Source organism: Suncus etruscus, chromosome 16, assembly GCF_024139225.1.
Source record: "Suncus etruscus isolate mSunEtr1 chromosome 16, mSunEtr1.pri.cur, whole genome shotgun sequence".
Classification (NCBI taxonomy): Eukaryota; Metazoa; Chordata; class Mammalia; order Eulipotyphla; family Soricidae; genus Suncus; species Suncus etruscus.
Window position 1 is genome coordinate 61,103,707 of NC_064863.1, and position 21,998 is coordinate 61,125,704.

Genomic DNA, 21,998 nt, shown 5'->3' on the forward strand with positions numbered 1-21,998 from the left:
TCTACCTATATTTACAAATGTATCTGTACTATGTCTATTTACAGAAATAAAGGTGTTTAGCTTTTATTATTCTATAGATTCTCGATAACACTCACAAAAATTTCACCATCAACAGAAATACTAATGTTTATTTCTTAAATGCTTCATTCCTTTGGTATTCTCTCTCATCTGCTTTACCAGACAGATAGAAACTTAAGAGGATGTCAGATTGCCAAATAATTTAAATTCTTTTCAGTAATATAGGATCCAAATCAAAAACATTCTTGGAGCCTAGTACATTAACAAATGTTATTGCTTTTACAGATGTGTGGTAGAAGGGAATAAAATGTTAGGTATGACAATAATGAATTATAGAATAGAAATATGAGAGTACTTCAGACACATGAATATATACATGCGATACAAATATTGTTGTAGTTGGATTGTTAAGGCTGTTGGGTATTTTAAGCAATATTCAGAAATTAGTAATTCCTATTAAAATTAAAGAACATAATCAAAATTACGGAACAAGGTTAAAATCAGAGGGCCTAGCAATCAGTACTCTTGAGCACAAATTATGTGTCAGTCTCAATTGGACCAGTTCTAACCTGAACTATCAACCATAAAAGGAAGATTAAAGAGATCATCTAATGTAAACTGTGCTTTGAAGTTTAAAATCTTGCAGAATTTATGGTATGCCTAACTTGGAGATGAACAGGGATAAGACCAGACTGAGAGGCTAAAGAGCATTTCTTTCTTAAATAATATTTAAGACTTCTAAGATACCTTGGCTAGGAAAGAAGGGAAATTGCTCTTTCTTGGAGAAAGCATGGGTAAATGCCTATGCAGAGTTGAGGATAGCCCAGTACATTCTCTTTCCTAGATTAGCCTGAAATCAGCAAAATGATATTATCCACAGCTCTGAAGGTGGAAACCTAAATCAACAACAGACCAAAGCTTCAGCAGGGATATCCAGTAGGGCTTTAAGGGACAATGTATTCTATGCTTTCTCCCTGGTTTCTGGTGATTTCCAGAGTCTTTGGTGTAGTTTGGCTAGTAGAGGCATCATTCTAATTCCCTTCTACATCTGTGCACAATATTTTGCTTGGATGTTTATGACTAAGTTTCTCTCTCTCTCTCTCTCTCTCTCTCTCTCTCTCTCTCTCTCTCTCTCTCTCTCTCTCTCTCTCTCTCTGGTGTAGGTCTGGGACACTTCTCAGTGCTCAAAGCTTAGTCCTGACTCTGGTCTTAGGACTTACTAATAACATTACGCAGGGACCATATTGGTGCCAGGGATGAATTATTATGTAAGTCAAGTGCCTTAACTCCTGTGGCTATCACTTTATGTTCCAAATTTTTCTATTTCATACAACAATCATATTAATTAGAAGTCTACTCTACTCCAGAATGATCTTACATTAACTGATTATATTAACACTGATACTATTAGAGGAATAGGCATATAATAATTGCACTCATTTGTGGGATTAAAAAATAATACTATAGTAATAATATTCAGAAACAATAGACGAGAGTCAGGAGGACCAGTTCATGATAGGAAGTTTGCCACAAAAGGCAAAGGAGTGTAGTTATGGCTGAAAAGGAACCAATGCAACAATGATACTTGGAAACGATCACTGTGGACAAGAACTGGGTATAAAAGGAGATAAAGTGATATATGGTACCCCTTCAGTAACAATATTGAAAACCACAGTGTTGAAAAGGAAAATAAAGGAAGAGAAAAGAAAATGTCTTCCCCAGAGGCAGGCAGAAAGGAGGGCATTAGAAGAGGCAGGAAGGAAAGTGGGGGCATTGATGGTAGGAAATGTGCACTGGTGAAGGGTGTTGTACATTGTATGACTGTTAACTCAAACATAAACAACTTTTTAACATTGAAAAAAAACCTAACTGTATTATGAACAACCTTGTAACCACAGTGCTTAAAGTAATTAAAAAATCAATGACATCATTTACAAATGTTTACAAATTTACAAATAAGATTACAAATGTTTACATCACTTACAATCTGATATACATAAAATGTCAAGATATGACACGAGGGGGGAGACTAATTTTCATTTTTGCTAGCCTGGAATGGGAATTGTAGTTTTATGTAATTTAATGAGCTAATTAATAAGTTAAGTTTCAAGGTTCAGAGTGGTAGCACAGCATTTGTCTTGCACCTGGCTCATCCAGGATGGACTCAGATTTGATCCCCAACACCCCATATGATTCCCAGAGTTAGGAGTGATTTTTGAGCACAGAGCCAGGAGTAACCCCTGAGCGTCACTGAGTGTGACCCAAATAATCAACAACAACAATAACAAAAAGATAAGTTTCAGGGCTTACTCCTGACTTTGTACTCAGAAATCACTACTGGTAGGGTTCAAGAGGCCATATAGGGTACACCAGCCTACCCATGTAGGCTATGCAAGGTTCTATCCACTGTACTATCACTTTGGCCCCAGAACTCTTCATATTTGTTTGGTAATAATACCCTGTCTCTTGTGTGAAAGCATATATTTTCTCTCATTTGCTAAGTTTCCTTTGTTAATGTTGTTAACGTTCATAAACCTTTCAAACTAGGTATACACTTTTTTTTAATTCATTTTTTGTTTGTTTCCCTTGATATTAGATTTCAGTTTCTAAATCATTACTAATATTTAGGCAAGGTGTTTATCGTATTTAACCCCTATATATACTTTAATTTATTGATTATATAGGGTGAAACCTACCCACTTTTTACCATGAATGTTTTATTGTATAGTGCTTGAGAGCAACCAGAATCATTCTCAATATTATAAGGATCTATGGAGTGCTAGGAATTAAACTCAGGTATCTCAATATATTAGATATGTTTAACACCTCAGTGATTCGCCTATTTTTTCTTTTTTAAATTCTTATTTTATTTTATTTTATTTTATTAAGCACTGTGGTTACACAGTTGTTCATAATATAGTTTTTCCCCCTACAGATAAAGTAGTCCAGAATTAAGTTACAGGCGTGCTATGTAAAAAAAAAAAAAAACCTTCACCAGTGCACATTTCCTGCTACCAATGTCCCCAGTTTTCTTCTCATTCTCCCCAATACCCTCTCATCTTCTCATCTCTGAGCATTCATTTTCTTCTCTCTTTCTCTTCCACTCACTCTATTTTTATCTTTTTCTCTCTCTTCCTATTTTTTTTCCTTTTATACACTTCGGTTTTCAGTACAGTGTACATTTCCAATCACCAATGTCCCCAATTTTCCTCCCATCCACACTCACATGCCTGCCTCTGGGCCAGCCATTTACTTTCCTCTCTCTCATTCTTTGTCTCTTTTCTTTTTGACACTGCACAACTATTCGCACTATTGTTAATGAAGGTGTGTCCTGCATGTCACCTTATCCCCTTTTAGCACCCAGTTCTTGTTCAAAGTGATAAGTTTATCATTGTCCTACTAGACCCTTCTCTACTTTAACTGCACTCTCCTTTTTTCGTGGCAAAATTCCTACCAATGCTTAGTCCTTCTAATCTTCATCTCTATTAATAGTCTCTGGAGATTATTACCATACTGTCTTTTTCTTTCTATCCCACAGATGAGTGAGATTATTCTATGTCTATCCCTATTCCTCATACTCATGTCACTCAGCATAATAATCTTCATGTCCATCTATATATAAGCAAACTTAATGACTTTGTTTTTCCTAAAGGATGAATAGCATTCCATTTCTTAGATACAATACAGTTTCATTAGTCACTCATAATTCTAGGTATTGTTTGCTAGATCATATAGGGGCTTAATTTCCATTTTTTGGGAAATAACATATTATTTTTTAGAAAGGCTGGAGATTGAACATGTGCTACCAAGTCTACCATGTGCAAAGCACACACCCTCCCCTCTGTGCTTTCACTTCAGTCTCTATGGAGCATTTTTAATATGACTTTGGCCATCTGTATTTCTTTGTTGAGAAAGTTTCTGCTCATATCTTCTCCCCATTTTTGATGGGTTAGTGTTATATCTAGTGCTTTATAATATTAAATGTTGACTCTTTACTGGACGAATGATAAACAAAATATTTTTTATTAGTCTTTAGGTTTCTTGTGTGCTTTGGTCATCATTTCTTTTGAAGAGCAGAAGTTTCTTAATTTGCTATAGTTCCATTGGTTAATCCTCCCATGCTAAAAACAGGGCGTTCCCATTTACTTGAGTATTCTTTTATTTCTTTAATTTGCTTTGTAATTCTCTTTGTATATGTATTTTGCTTCTTTAATTAAATTAATTTCTAAGTACTTGATTATCTGAGGCAAAATGGGATTATTTTTTTTAAATCTTTCTCTTCTATTTAATAATTAGTGTATAGGAAAGCCATGAACTTTTGTGTGTTTATTTTGCAGTCTGATGCTTTACTATAAATCGAATTTTTAAATAATATATGGCTACCCAATTTTCACTGAATCACTTATTGAAAAATGAGTCCTCTCCCCAGTACATGAATTTGGTTCTTTTTTCCATGGATTAGGTATTTATAAGTTCATACATGTGTGTCTCTATTTGTGGGTTCTATAAGTTCATTTAAGTCTATATGCCTGTTTTTTTGTTTTTGTATCACATTATTTTCTTTACTATTGCTTTGTAACTTAAGGAAGCATGATGCTAACATCTTTCTTCTCTCTCAGAAATGCTTTGTTTATTAGGGTCTTTTATGGTTCCATAACAATATTAGAACTGTTTCCTAGTGTTTCTCTAAAAAATGGCAATTGGTATTTTCAAAAGGATTTCAATGAATATATATACTGATTAGTTAAGATGGTCATTTTAATAATACTTAATTTTTCAAATTTGTAAATGTAAGAATTTTTTCATTCCTTGGTGTTTTTGTTTCTTTTAGTTTCATTTGTTTTTGGTGTCTAGATATTTCACTTTTAAAGTGTCTACTGTGTATATATCTGCTGTCAAAGATCAAACACAGGACATTTATCTCAACAGATAAAGTTTAAATTTCCTACAAAACACATAGTACTTTAAATAAGTCTGTCTTTGCAGATCACTGAGCTCTCATATCAAAATCTCATTATTTTTTTAAATTTTTCATTATTTTACCAGTAAATATTGTTGGTCAAAAAGCTGGCCAGAGAAAAGCATAGGGATCAAAGCACATGCTTGGCACTCAACCAACCCCAGATTAATCCCATAACTGAGCACCATCAGTAGTTATCCCTAAACATTGAGTTTAGTCAGTGAGCTCTGAGCACTGTTGGCTGCAGTCTAGCCCCTTCTTCCTTTCATATAGAAGGCCATCCATGACTGTTCCTTCTTCCTCTTCCCTTATATCTAGTCAGCTCTACTTTGTAGATATTGTGCATATTAATTCATGTCTTGTCATTTCTATGGATACTAACCTAGTTTAGACCGCTGTCATCTGTCATCTCTGTTACAACTCTCCAGATAAAGGCTGCAATCTCTAGCTAAAAGCATGTCAGTGACATAAAACACAGGTTCCTATTTTCTTCCCTGCTGTCCTTTAAGTGAAACTTGCCTAAAAAGAAAAGGGACACAAAGTAAAAAAGGACATAGAAATAAAAGTGAAACAGAGACTACATGAACAAAAACAGTTCATGTAGTACATGAACTCTTGGATAAGCCATTCCTGAAACCACAGTTCTCTTTCAAACTCCATTTATCGGTAGCAATGCATTCATGTTTCTGATATATTAAGAAAGTTCATTAGTTTTTTTATCAACTATATTTTAAAGTACTGAAATATAGAATAATTGATGAGGGTCAATAATTTTTGAAATAAAATCTTTAATTTGATACTGTGAGATACAGTTACAAAGTTGTTCATGATAGGGTTTCAATCATATAGTATCCAATGTCCATCTCTTGACCAGTGCACATTTCCTACCACAAATATTCCCAGTTTCCCTCCTGTCCTTCTCCCCCAAAATCCCCAAATAAGAAATATTTCTAATGAAAGAAGGTTCAGTTTCATTGTTCAAGTCTCTGAACACCCCTTCTCCAGTGTCCCAATCATTCTCTCCATTGGAACTGTTAAGCCTTCACATGAACCACAGTTTTTGGTAATGCTATACTAAATTACTACTTAATTCAGCCTCACTCCCATTTTTTTATTTATTTACTTATATTGTGCCTCCAGGGCAGTGTTGAGGAGACCTGAGAACCCACTTCATTAATTCTTAGCCAGCCAGGTTTGTGGTTCAATATTACGTTCTGTGTCACCTGGGACATTTTGGGAACCTCCAGGCCACACTCTATGTTGACTTTGGACCTTCACAGGTGTACTTGATTATTAATATATAATTATATCTCATGTTAAAGATAGAATTATATAATATACTATATAAAAACTATATATAATTATATATAAATGTTGCCAAGGATTAAACTGGAGTTAACTACATAAAAATGCATATGACTTAACCCCTTCTTTACTATTTCTTTGGCTACTACATTCATGTCTTTTAAAAGCATTTTGTTGTGTTATATTTTAGGAAAAGAATCTTATTAAATTCAAATATCATAATGTTGTGAAAACGTTATTTGTGTATTACAAAAATATCTTTATGAATCGCACCTTTATTTTCTTATTAACTATCTCCTTCTCCTTCCAGGACTTCTAAAGGTTAAAATTCTTCCCAATAGTAATAGTTTCTAAATGTTATTTTCTACTCTTGTGCTTTTTGGTTTTTCTTTAATAACTTAGAGTCATAATAAATACAAAAATACTACGTTTCTAAATGCATTTTTAAAATTGTTGACTGGGCCACACCTGGCATTGCGTGGGTTCATCAGGCCCACACCCAACACTGCTAGGGTGGGGAGGTCATGCAGCACAGGAGACTAAACCCAGGGTCAGGCACATGCAAAGCATACTTTCTACTCTGGTGCCATTAACCCAGCCCCAAATAGTATTTTAGAAACAAAGTACTCCCAAAAGACAAGGTATTTCTTTTCCTTTTCTAGTATCAACTAACTATTAACTTTCTAAATATCTGAAGGTGAAATCTCTATAGTGACAATTTCTTTTTTCGTAGAAAAACTAAGCTGACATAGTTGAAATTTAGATGTTTTAATCGTTCGCTGACTTGTTTATACTTCCAGCTATGGAAATTTAAGACTGTAGATAGTAATTTATTATCCTGCTTGTCTTAAGAAATTTTCAAGGTAAATGTTTGAATATAAATATAAATATTCTTTAAATAGAATTTTATGATTGGGAAGAAGAAACTAGCCAAAAAAATAAATCTTAAAGTAACAGGACAAGATTTGTATCTTCCATCTCTGAACCATTTTTAGATGATTCTATTTACTGTATATGTAGAAAAATATTGTTTTATTTTAATGAAGAACTTGCAATTAAAATGCTATTCACAGTACACTAAATGCAGTGCAGATAGTAAAATGTCTTCACTGTTTTGTTGTTTCACTATTCCTGAAATATTTTAGATATTTTTCTAAACTTAAATTTTTTAATATTGCCCAGCAGCTTTCTTACAACCAGTTAAAGAAAATAAAATATTGGGCACATGTGTTTGCCTGGATACATGGTACCTGAGCATGTGTTGCCTGCACTTCTCCCTTTTAGATGTGAACTTTTGTACTTTCATGCTGGGTTCTGTACCAGGGCCCTAAGCCTTTTTCTCTCCTGAGAGCATTACTCTCTCACTTCTCCTCTCCCTCCCTTTCTTCATTATGTCCAAATAAAACCTGTTTTACTTAAAAAATAAATATTAGTTATGTTCATTAGATCATTTGAATAATCGAGACAAAATTAAGGATAAGGCTATGTATATAGATCTAGAAGATATTCATGCTGTGAAACTCAGGTAGGGGATTTAAACTCATTTGGAACTAGAATCCTCTGGAAGCACACATTAATTCTAATAATCAAAGACATCTAATGGTCAAAAAATCAGTTCAGAGACTATTAAAAGGTCATAGCAAATAGGGAAGACTATGAAGCAAAGATTAATAATAGAACAGTGTTTGGATATAGCTCCAGAGTAACAGCAATAAGCAGAAGCTTTTCATTTTGCTAGCTTCCTGTCATGCCACACTGAGTTTTCTATGGTTCCTTTGCAAAGATAATTCAAATAGTGTGTCTATATTTATATAGGGGGTATAATAGTCTTGTATGGAGGATTAAAAAATGTGGAGGTCTTAAGTTGCGGGGGAGATAGACAAGCCAGTGTAAGTGGGAGGGGAAACTGGGGACAGTGGTGAGAAATTCACACTGGTGAAGAGTGGTGTACATTGTATGACTGAAAATCAACCATGAAAAATGTATTAACCACAGTGGTTAAATAAAATAATTATATAAAAAAGGAAATATCAAATAATAAATGTCACTAATTTTAAAAAGTAAAATAAAAACAACAACAAAAAATTATTCTTGACAGACTAGGGAACCATATGGGGTGCCAGGAATCAGACCCAGGTCAGCTACTTGCAAGACAAATACCCTACAACTATGCTGTTTTTCTGGTCTCGCACTTCTGCATTCTTTTTTTAAAGTTTAATTTTATTGGGACTGGGAATATAGCACAGCATCAGAGTATTTACGTTGCCCACAACTGAGCCAGGACAGATGATGGTTCGAATCCCTCTATCTCATATGGTCCCCAGTGCCTGCCAGAAAAATTTCCAAGTGCAGAGCCAGGAGTAACTCCTGAGCGCTGCTGGGTGTCACTCCCCAAAATATTTAATTTTATTGAAACCATTGTAATTTAAAAAGTCCTTCATAATTGAATTTCAGACATATAATGAATCAGTGCCAATTCTACCACCAGTGTCAACCTCCCTCCACCATGTTCCCAGAGTGTATGTCAATCACCATCCTTTACCGTCAAGCCTGCCAGTATAACATACCCATCTAAAGTTTAGATTGGCAGAGTTTGGGTCTATTGATTCCATTATTGTTGACTTTGGCTTCGATATTTAGTCTGACGCTTTTTATCTCCATCAATCCATTTGAGACCACTTGCCCTTGGCTCCTATCCGTTCTTCTTCCCTACTTTCTAATTTTGGGAAAATGCAAATATATGATGTAGAACAGAGTAATTTGTGTCTCAAGGTTCTATGAAAAATGTGGAAGCCCCTATCTAAAAGATTTAAAAAAAGAGTAGCAGGTTTCTTTTGCATAGGCACTGCAGAAGTTGGGAAAATAGAAAGAATAACTCTTTCACTTAAAAATAGGGTATCCTACCCATGAAGCATCCTGCAATTAGACCAACTACAGGCTCTGGGCATGCTAAATTGTCTGGGCCCAATGTTTTTCTTCATAGACTCAGGAAAAGGTCTCCTCAATCATGGTTGTCACAGTTAGGTTTCAGTAATCAGAGATCTTTGTTTCTGAACAAATCCTATGTCAAAGTCAGGATGTCACAAAGCATCTTTTGGTTTCATCTCACTTTTATTTTTCAAGACAGGAAAGCCCACCCTGAAAGAAAGTTTTACTGTTTTCAAGTTGCCAGGGTTTCATATGAACCCAGCCTGCGGCAAATAAATGCCAGTGCAGCACTAGGGTCTTCTCCAGTAGAAATTTGATTCCTCCAGAATGCGGATGCTCACCTTCCCTGGAGCCTTTCCTGAAGGCGAGTTTACAAGCCCAGAAAGGGGAAGCTGCTGAACTCTGCTGGAACTCAGATGCCAGCACCCCTATCTGCCTGTCTTCTGTGCTTTGCTCCATTTTGGGCCTGATTTCATCCTGTGTGTGGCTATCTGAGGACGGCTCGCCTTCCCTAGAGCCTTCTCTGGAGGTGAGTTTACAAGCCCAGAAAGGGGAAGCCGCTAAACTCTGTTGGAACTCCATTTTTGGCCTGATTTCATCCTGTGTGTGGCTCATCTGAGGATGGCTCGCCTTCCCTGGAGCCTTCCCTGGAGGTGAGTTTACAAGCCCAGAAAGGGGAAGCCGCTAAACTCTGCTGGAACTCCATTTTTGGCCTGATTTCATCCTGTGTGTGGCTCATCTGAGGATGGCTCGCCTTCCCTGGAGCCTTCCCTGGACGTGAGTTTACAAGCCAGAAAGGGTGGAGCCAGAGAAGCACGGCCACTCTGCTTCGCTTACCGTGCACATCATTTAGCCAATGAATACAACCAAAACAAGAAGAAAAACAACAATACAAGTGTGACAAGGAGGAAACAATGCAGCCCAGCGCCAGACATAAAGAATGACATGGCAACTCTGATGACTTGAACATGACCAACCAACTAGTCAGTCTCTCAGAAAAGGAGTTTAGAGTCGCAATATGGAAGATGTTCAAAGAACTCAAAGAAAGTATAGAAGAGAACACTAATAAGAATCAGAGAATATAAAGATAGAAATCAGAAAACTCCAAAGTGAAATTTCAGGTCAAGTAACAGGTCTGAAAAACTCAGTAGATTAATTGAAGAAAAACATGGTTGAGCTTTCCCATGGGTTAACAGCAGCTGATGATAGAATTAGTACACTGGAAGATGAGATGAATAACAACTCCATACAGCAGAAGAAATTGGAAAAAAGTCTTAAAGCAAATGATCAAACAATGGAAAAGTTACTCAAAGAATGGGAACAGATGAAAATAGAAGTTTATGATAAGCTCAACAAAAACAACTTATGAATCATTGGAGTCCCAGAGACCCAGGAAGAAAATATCCAGGAAGAATCAACAGTCAAGAACATCATTAAAGAGAAACCACCAAGTTAATGAATACATGCAATCAAATCCTGCATGCCCAAAGAGTACCAACTAAAAGAGACCCCAGAAAAAACACCCCAAGACACATCCTAGTCACAATGACGAATCCTGTCACAGATAGAGACAGAATTCTGAAGCAGCAAGATTGTAAAGAGAAATTACATTCAAGGGTACATCCTTGATATTTACTGCAGACCTGTCACCGGAAACACTCAAGGCCAGAAGGCAGTGGTGGGACATAGTGACAAAACTCAGTGAAATAAATGCTTCGCCTAGAATACTGCACCCAAACAAAACTCACTTTCAGGTTTGAAGGAACAATGCATGGTTTCACAGACAAACATCTCAGAAACTTTACAGACTCAAAACCATTCTTAAAAGAAAAACTAAACGGCTTACTTTAAAACAAGACTGACCAACAGACACACCAAACTTTGATATTAAAATGGCACTAACTCCCAGGACAATTCTTTCTCTCAATGTCAATGGACTAAATGCACCAGTTAAGAAACAGAAAGTGGCTAAATAGATCAAAAAACTGAATCCAAACTTCTGCTGTCTACAAGAAACGCATCTGAATAGTCAGAACAGACTCAAAATAAAAGGCTGGAGGAAAATTATCCAAGCAAACAATACCCATAAAAAAGCTGGAGTGGCCATACTAATATCAGATGATGCAAACTTTATATTTAGGAAAGTTGTAAGGGACAAAGATGGATATTTTGTATTAATCAAGGGATATGGGCCCGGGAAAATGGCACTAGAGTTAAGGTGTCTGCCTTGCAAGCACTAGCCAAGGAACGGACCGCAGTTCGATCCCCCAGCATCCCATATGTTCCCCCCAAGCCAGGAGTGATTTCTGAGCACATAGCCACGAGGAACCCCTGAGCGTCAAATGGGTGTGGCCAAATAAACAAAAAAAAATCAATGGATACGTACAACAGGAAGAAATAACTCTCATAAACATATATGCACTGAATGAGGGGCCAGCAAAATATTTAATAAAATTGTTGACAAATCTAAAAAATAATATCAATAACAACATATTAATTGTGGGAGACCTCAACATGGCATTGTCAACACTTGACAGGTTAACCAGACTGAAACCCAACAAGAATATACTAGACCTGAAAAGACAAATGGAAGAAAGAGGCCTAGTAGATATATACAGGACACTCCACCCCCAGAAGCCTGGATACACATTATTCTCTAATGTACATGGGACATTCTCCAGAATAGACTACATGCTAGAACATAAAACATACCTCCATAATATCAAAAGGATAGAAATTTTGCAGGCTACCTTCGCTGACCACAAGGCCCTGAAATTATATGTTAACTACAAAGGGACAGAGAAGAAAAACTTTAATACCTGGAAGTTAAACAGCCTAATACTGAATAACCAGTGGGTCCAAGATGAAATTAAAGAGGAAATCAGGACGTTCCTAGAAACAAATGACAATGGAGACAAAAACTATCAGAACCTATGGGACACAGCAAAAGCGGTACTGAGAGGAAAATTTATAGCTTCGCAAGCACACATCAGGAAAGAAGAAGGGGCATACCTGAATAGCTTAATGACGCAGCTCATAGAATTGGAAAGTACTCAACAAAAGGACGCAAAAATAGGGAGACAGAAGGAAATAAAAAAGCTGAGAGCAAAAATCAATTAAGTGAAAACCCGAAAAACAATCCAAAAGATCAACAAAAGCAGAAGTTGGTTCTTTAAAAAAATAAACAAGATTGATAGACCACTGGCAAAAAGTAACAAAGAAAAAGAGAAAGAGAGAAACTTGATAACTCATATTAGAAATGAAAAAGGAGAGATCTCTACTGATATAGTAGAGATTCAAAGGGTAATCAGAAACTACTTTGAGAAACTCTATGCCACTAAATATGAAAACCTGGAAGAAAAGGATAAATTCTTGGACTCATAATCTTCCATGGTTGAATGAAGAGGATGTAGCATATGTAAACACACCCATCACTATTGAGGAAATTAAGACAGTAATCAAATGTCTGCCCAAAAACAAAAGCTCAGGCCCAGATGGATTTACTATTGAATTCTTTCAAACCTTTCAAGAGGAACTACTACCAATCCTGGCAAGACTCTTTCATGAAATCAAAAAAACAGGAACAATTCCAAATAGCTTTTATGAAGCCAACATCACCTTGATACCTAGACCAGACAGAGATGTTACCAAAAAAGAAAATTACAGACCAATATCGCTGATAAATACAGATGCAAAGATCTTCAACAAAATCCTGGCAAATAGGATTCAATGCCTCATTAAGAAGATTATCCACTATGATCAAGTAGGTTTCATCCCAGGAATGCAAGGCTGGTTTAACATCCGTAAATCTATCAACATAATACACAACATCAACTACAAGAAAAATCGAAATCACATGATCTTATTAATGGACTCAGAGAAAACATTTGACAAGGTCCAACACCCATTCTTGATCAAAACTCTCAGCAAGATGGGAATGAAAGGAACCTTTCTCAATATAGTTAAGGCCATCTACCACAAGCCAGAGGAAAATATTATCCTCAATGGAGAAAAACTGAAAGCCTTTCCCCTAAATTCTGGCACAAGATAAGGCTGTCCTCTCTCACCACTCCTATTCAACATAGCACTGGAAGTACTTGCTATCAAGGGAATTCAGATAGGAAAGGAAGAAGTCAAGCTCTCTCTGTTTGCAGATGGCATGATACTCTACCTAGAAAACCCTAAAGTCTCTATGAAAAAGCTTTTTAGAAACCATAGACTCTTATAGCAAGGTGACAGGCTACAAAATTAACACACAAAAATTAATGGCCTTTCTATACACCAATAGTAATAAGGAAGAAATAAACATTAAAAGAAAACAACCCCATTCACAATAGTGCCACACAAACTCAAATATCTTGGAATCAACTTGACTAAAAATGTGAAGGACCTATACAAAGAAAACTATAAAACTCTGCTCCAAGAAATAAGAAAGGACATGCAGAAATGGAAGCACATACCCTGCTCATGGATTGGCAGGATTAACATCATTAAAATGTCAATACTCCCCAAAGCATTGTACAGATTTAATGTGATCCCTCTAAAGATACCCATGACATTCTTCAAAGAAATGGATCAGGCGCTTTTGAAATTCATTTGAAACAAACACCCTAGAATAGCTAAAGCAATCATTGGGAAAAAGAATATGGGAGGAATTACTTTCCCCAACTTTAAGCTGTACTACAAAGCAATGGTTATCAAAAAAGCATGGTATTGGAATAAAGACAGGACCTCAGATCAGTGGAATAGGCTTGAATACTTAGAGAATGTTCCCCAGACACACAATCACCTAATTTTTGATAAAGGAGCAAGAAATCCTAAATGGAGCAAAGAAAGCCTCTTCAACAAGTGGTGTTGGCTCAACTGGCTAGTTCCTTGCAAAAAATTGAACTTATACCCCCAGCTAACATCATGTATGAAGGTTAAATCCAAATGGATGAAAAACCTCGATATCAGACACAAAACCATAAGATATATAGAACAACACGTAGGTAAAACACTTTAGGACATTGAGACTAAAGGCATCTTCATAAAGGAAACTGCACTCTCCAAGCAAGTGAAAGCAGAGATTAACAGATGGGAATATATTAAACTGAGAAGCTTCTGCACCTCAAAAGAAATTGCTCCCAGGATACAAGAGCCCCCCCCGCTGAGTGGGAGAAACTATTCACCCAATACCCATCAGATAAGGGGCTAATCTCCAAAATATACAAGGCACTGACCGAACTTTACAAGAAAAAACATCTAAACTCATCAAAAAATGGGGAGAAGAAATGAACAGACACTTTGACAAAGAAGAAATACAAATGGCCAAAAGACACATGAAAAAAATCCTCCACATCACTAATCACCAGGGAGATGCAAATCAAAACAACTATGAGGTACCACCTCACACCCCAGAGATTAGCACACATCAAAAATAATGAGAACAAGCAGTGTTGGTGGGGATGTGGAGAGAAAGGTACTCTCATCCACTGCTGGTGCAAATGCCATCTAGTTCAACCTTTATGTAAAGCAATATGGAGATTCCTCCAAATACTCTAAATCGAGCTCCCATACGACCCAGCTATACCACTCCTAGGAATATACCCTAGGAACACAAAAATACAATACAAAAATCCCTTCCTTACACATATATTCATTGCAGCACTATTTACCATAGCAAGACTCTGGAAACAGCCAACATACCCTTCAATAGATGAATGGCTAAAGAAACTGTGGTACATCTACACAATAAAATATTATGCAGCTGTCAGGAGAGATGAAGTCATTAAATTTTCCTATACATGGGTGAACATGAAATCTATTATGCTGAGTAAAATAAGTCAGAGAGAGAGAAAGATGCAGAGTGGTCTCATTTATGTATGGGTTTTAAGAAAAATGAAAAACATTCTTGCAATTCTTTCAGACACAAAAGAGAAAAGAGCTGGAAGTTACAGCTCCCTCATGAAGTTCACCACAAACAGGGATGACTTTAGTTAGAGAAATAACTACGTCTTGAACTACCCTAATAATGAGAATGTACGAAGGAAATAGAAAGCCTGTCTAGAGTACAGGCAGGGGTTGGGTGGGGAAAAGGGAAATTTGGGACATTGGTGATGGGAATGTTGCACTGGTGATGGGTGGTGTTATTCACATGACTGAAATCCAAACACAGTCATGTTTGTAATAAAGTTGTTTAAATAAAAAAAAAGAAATTTGATTCCTGGTGCTAATGAAGGAAATTGTTCTGATTCCAAAGATAAAATCTAAGGGACAAGATAAATGGCTGATATCTAATCAAATGAAGCCTAGGTCAAGTCACTAAGGCACATTGTTCAGGGAGAAAAGCTCCTGCCAAAAAATTTAGGAGGTCCTATCCCTATTAAATAAAAATTTCTTTTTATATCTAAGATTTCCCCCTCTTAATATGCCTATCCAAAAAGGAACAAAGCCACAGTATTCTACTTGTGCATATAGGGGTAAAAATAACAAGCTAAGCAATCCTTATAACCTGGTTGTAACATGAACTCAGAACCTAAGATAAATTTATATACTAGAATTTCGTACTAAACAAATCCAGTAAAAAGCATTGGGGAAAATTACATCTACATAAGAAATACACAATAAAAATTATACCTATTAAGGAACTAATCTAAGGAAATATACAAAGGAAATATACATATCTCCTTTAAGACTTTTGAAATAGTCTGTTGTGTAGGGGATCAAATCCAGAGCACATCTTCTTCTTGGAAGTGGTCTTGTGGGTTCTGAAGAAAATCAAAAACAAATAAATGGCTCTCAGCAGTCAGGGATCAGGAAATGTCCTAGAGCTGAGGGTCTCTCAAAAACCGAATCCAGTAGTAAATAATGATCTACAGCCAAAGGAGGTGGGAAAAAGGGGGTCACTAAGAATAAATCAGCAGGAGTAGCAGTGGCAACTTCTTCCGTGGCCAAGGCAATGTGAGCTGGAAGGTTGTTCTTTCACTTTGGGAGCAAATTGGTCAGCAGTTTGGGGCGCGGAGAATATTTTGGTTTCCGAGGAATTAAGAACTGAGGGTAAAAAGGATTAAGTAAAAAGAAATAACAAATCAGGGTGAGATAACAAAACAATAGAAAAGGATTTGTAAAATGGTAAGCAGTGGAGAAGGAAAGAATGGTTATATATAAAAGGGAAAAGGACTATATACAACACAGACAGGCATTATGTACAATACAGACAGAAGTTACACACACACACACACACACACACACACACACACACATGAAACAATGACACACATAGACACACACACTCGCACAGAAATATACAATAAAGATCGACCCGGATGTTGCAGTTGAAAAACTGACCAAGTGGCACGAATCAGAACACTTAAAAAAATAAAGGCTGCAGGTAAGATGGAATGGTTTTCCAATTCCTAGGCAAATCATCAATATTACCTCTGTATTCTTTTTTGACAAAAAAAAAATTGTTATTTAAGCTACTCTGGTTTGCATTTTATTAGTTACATTACCTTGTCTGAACACTAGCTAATGCAGAGGTCCTGGGTAAATAGTTTCTGAAATGTGTTACAGTTCTTATTGTTAATCAATGTGACAGAAGGAAAAAAAATTACTTTAGGAATAAAATAGAAAAGAAAAGAAACCTTGTTACCCTGATCACAGAAGCACATGCTAAGGTTTAGGATAATTTTGACTGTTGGTCTTTTTTTCTTTGAGACTCAGTCACTGACTCTCAGAGACCCCTTTGCTATATCTTTTAATTACTCTGTTAATCGTTTCTAATAGCCTTCCGTTTACTACCAAGCAGTATGACAATGGATTATTCACTAGTGCAAGCTATCTTTATTTTTCCCACGGGCATTATCCCCAGGCATAATCCTAAAAGAAGATTAGATCACTAAAAGTAGTTCTCTGCCTATCAGCATAAGGCTGCCCAGGAGGGCTTGCAAATGATGTGGGGTTTCAAACCTGCAATCCTGAAGCTTACAGGCAAGCCAGAGGAGCTCTAAGAAAGTCACCTGAATCAGACTTGCTTTTGCAAATCATTGACTAAACAAGAACTTAAAAAACCTTCTCATCATTTTATAAAAACATAGATTTACATACTTGAGTGTATCCAAACTTTATACACACAAATATTTCTAGTTTTTAAATTTTTTTATGATAGTTCCATTTGACCAATACCAGGAACTCTAAAGTTGGGCTGCATAGTTTAAAGAAGAAAAGTTTAGTAATAGAAATGTTGAGTCTGAAATTGCTATAGTTTTGTTAAGAGTGGGCATTTTGACCTGAAAACTACAAAGGAAAACTGGGCTGGAGGGATATAATTGGAAGGCATCAGCTTGAAGATGATAAGTTATGTCTTGATAGTAGATTACACAGAAGTTAAAAGAATATGAACAGAAAAAAAAAAGTCCTAATACAGAACCTTGAAGTGTACTTGTGAATAAGAAATGAATAAAGGAGGAGGAGTTCAAAGAGAATAATGAGAAAGTAAAAAGAACTCTGAATGTGCTGTCATAAAGTCTGGAAAAAGTACTGAGAACAGCATACTATAAGATGTGGAGAGTTTAAAAAATATAACAAGTAAATTATATGAGAGATAGTGGAGAGTAGAATTGTTGAGAACATTGGTAATCTTATCAAGTGTGCTTCAGTAGAATGGTGAGATTGGAAAGCAGATTGAAGAATGTGCAAGTGTAGTTAGAGTTAAAGGAAAAGAAAACTTTCAATATATTTTTCTGTAGCAGGGAGGGAAAAATATAGTAATGAAAAGAGCAAGACATAGGTTTGAGGAAAGTTTTTATTCAAAATTGGAGACATTGAAGAATATTTGAATCTGTATGGAAAGGAGTCAGTTAGAGAGAAATATGTGGAAGACAGGTGTGAAGGACTAACAGCCAGGCTGAAAAATTTAAGGTGAGAAGGTAAGAGAATATGAATGGGTTCATAGCATAAACATAGGGATTTGCTATTGATGTAAAGAACAATAAATATTATTTTCATTTTTATAAAATACATTTATAGGAGTTTTTAATGGAAATTTGGGAAATTTATGATTAAAATAAACATCTGCTCCGGTTTAGAAAAAGTTTTATTAATACCTGTTTCCTAGTATTAATACAAAAGCAAAACTATAAATTTACTCAGAATTGTCTCAGTATAGAGGAGAAATTATGCAGTCGACCTATTTTCAGAATGGCTTTTTTTTTTCTTTCTGCAACATTGGAGATGTGGTGTGGATGCCAGTTTGAAGTAGATAAAATAGTATGATATGGAAGCTACAGAAAATGAGGGAACAAACTAAACAACAAAAAATGTCTGGAAGATCACATTAAACTTCATACTAAAATTGGACTTAAGACTTTCTGGAAATACCACTATATACCTATTCTTCTACAATAGTTCTGCAAGAACTGTACTAAAAATGTGGTAATATAACTATGCAAGGTTACCATAGAAGAGCTGGCATTTGAACCTAAGTTTTTCTTAGTATCAAATTGTGTATTAAAAAATATAATGTATTTTCATTACCTCTTAGTATACTTAACATCTTGTGTTCTTGGTTACCATATAATATTGCCTATTTTTCTTAATTTCTGATAGTTGTCATTGTTTTTAATTTACAGTTATATGTATTTTACAAGTCTGTAAATTACATTTTTAGAAATATTTATATAGAAAATTGAAGAATTTAGATTATACTTAACTTAATTCTTTGTGTTCTCAGTACACAGGTATGTCTCAGGTTGTGAGGAATGATGACTATGCATTAAGTTATTATTGAGGTGGGTGCCATTAACATCTGGCTAATTAAAATATTTAGAAAGGACTCAAATGTGTTTTTGCATAAACATAATAGGGCATCTGGAAGGCATGGATTCTGATTCCATAAAGAGAGACATATTCTTTCTTTCTTAATGACAACTTGGCAGACACATTCCCCTTTCAAAATTTCTGTTTATTTGCACAATAGGAGAAAAAATAAAGGAGGCAGAGATTTGATCTGAATTCACTAAAATCAGGGGTCTCAAATTCAATTTACCTGGGGGCCGCAGGAGGCAAAGTCGAGGTGAGGTAGGGCCGCATAAGGAATTTCAAAAAAAAAAGTCCTCAAACGTCATTATTAACAGTTTTAATGATTTCTTATGAACATGAATAGAATATTGAGTGAAGATCATGAACATTTCTTCTGAACATGGCATCTTTTGCCTATTCCTTGCTGCCAGAGACTTGACAGTGCTTCTTCTAACAAATCTGAACCACATTTGGCTTTAGAGAGGAAGCAGTTGAGACCCTCAGTATGGCTTGAAGATGATCATCATTAAGTCTACACCTGTACTTTGACTTATTGAAGTTCAATGTGGAAAATAATTTTTCACACAAATATGTGCTCCCAAAAAGGCACATTGTGTGATTGAACATTTGGGAAAGCTTAGGGGGGCAATTCTCTCAAAAATTGCCCATGCTTTTCCACTAATCTCCCTGAACTTGGCTTTGAAATTACAGTTGCATTGCAGGTCAATAAGCTCCATTTGAAGCACAGGAGGGGCATCTTGCACATCAAAGGAAAAGCGGTCCACAAAAATTTGGAAAGTGGCTCTGTGCTTTTTGAAGTCTGCAAATATGTGATCAAATTCCTTCTCTAGCTTAAAAATAGCATCAACATATTTTTCACCACTGAATGGTATGCCTGCATACCATGCAAGTTCCTTGCATGCTGGGAAATGGCAAAGATTTGTCTGAGAGAGCTGGGATTTTCATAAGACAAGTTTTCTGGAGAATGCTCTCACGTTATCACAGGCAGCACTGATAAGCTGCCCAGGGCCTTGTAACATCTTGTTTAGTACATTCAGCTTATGTGTGATGTCAACAAGAAAAGCTAAGTCCATGAGCCATTTGTGATCACTCAACTCAGAAACAGCATTCCCATCCTTCTCCATGAAGGCTTCACTTCTCTCAACTCAAAAAATCTTTTCAGGACATTTCCCCTGCTGAGCCAACGTACCTCGGTGAAATAGAGCACATCTCCATATTCTGACTCCATTTCCTCTAAAAAAGCACGGAACCTCCTGTGCTTTAAGCCCCTGGATCTGATTTGGTTGATGCATTTCACAACAACAGACATCACATTGTCATACGGCAGGTATTTACTGCAAAGGGCCTGCTGATGGACAATGCAGTAAAGAGCAATGGCCTCTACACCCTCCTCTTCCAGTTTTTTTGATGAAGTGCCACCAGTCCATTTTTCCTCCCTGTCATTGTTGGCACTCCATCAGTTATTATTCCAACAAACCTCCTCCATGGCAAACCTGCATCCTCAATGGCATCACACAGATGCTGAAATATCTCATTAGTGGTGGTCTGGCCATGCATTGGAATTATTGTGAGCAGCTCCTTTGTCAATTCAAAATTGCAATCAACACCATGGACATCAATTGTGAGCTGCAAAGTGTCTGTTATATCTGTGCCCTCATCAGGAGCAACTGAGTATGCATCAAAACATTTGGCTTTCTCACACAGTTGATGATAAATATCACGTGACATGTCAGAAATGCGCTCTGCCACAGTGTTGGCAGAAAGGCTGATTTTGCTAAACTGACCTTTCTTTTCTGGACAGATAATACTTGCAGCCTGTAATATGCATTTTTTTTTAACAAACTCTCCTTCTGTGAATGGTTTCCCTGCCTTAGCAGTCATCTCACTAACCATGTAACTAGCTTCGACTGATGCAACATTCTCTGTGGTTGCTTTCTTGAAGAAATCTTGTTGCCTCATTAGACATGCTTTAAGACTGGCAACCCGCTTGGCTCTCTCATTTCCTTGATATTTTGTGCATTCCTCAGCATATTTAGTTGAATAATGGCGTTTCAAGTTATATTCCTTGAGCACTGCAACTTTCTCTGAGCAAATAAGACATGTGGGGATGCCCCTGTGCTCAACAAAGAAATATTGCATCTCCCACTTTTCCTGAAATTGTCTGTGCTCGTCATCAATCTTTCTCTTCACTGCAGGCTTTGATGAAGTCATGATGAAGGTATGACAAAATCTAATTCTGTAATAAACTTCTCTCCCTTCTGTCCCTTAAGCCTCTGATAATGCAAGGGACAGTGGGCAGGAGCAGCGGAAATGACGTCTGCACTAAGCACAAAGTATTTGCGATTATTTGCTTACCGAATATTAGCAATAAAAAATCGCATAAAATTGCATTAAACATTTGCATACCCTGAACAAAACTGCTCGAGGTATGTGAATGTTTAATACGAGTTTTTTCTTATTAATGCGATTTTTTTGTGATTATTCAGTAAGTGAATAATCACGAATACTGCGATATTTGAAGGCCAGCTGCGGGCCACAAAATGTTGTATGGAGAGCCGCAAATGGCCCGCAGGCCACGAGTTTGAGACCCCTGACTTAAATGCTTATGAAAAAAATTTCTGGAACTTCAAAGCTTTTATTGGCACTTTGTGCCACTAAAGATGAATTTCCAATCACCTTTGAGATAGGAGGAATTTTGACTTTTGAAAGGAATATTTGCCAAAACCTTTGATTAAGTAAATATAAATAAAATCTTATTCTGAAATGCTGAATGTGGAATAAAATAAGTCTAATTGTTCTGTGAAATAATGCAAGTTACTACTTTTATTATATATATATTTTTTGGTTTTGGTTTTGGTTTTTGGGTGACACCTGGCAGCGCTCAGGGGTTATTCCTCGCTCTATGCTCAGAAATCACTCCTGGCAGGCTCGGGGGACCGCATGGGATGCCTGGATTCAAACCACCAACTTTCTGCATGCAAGGCAA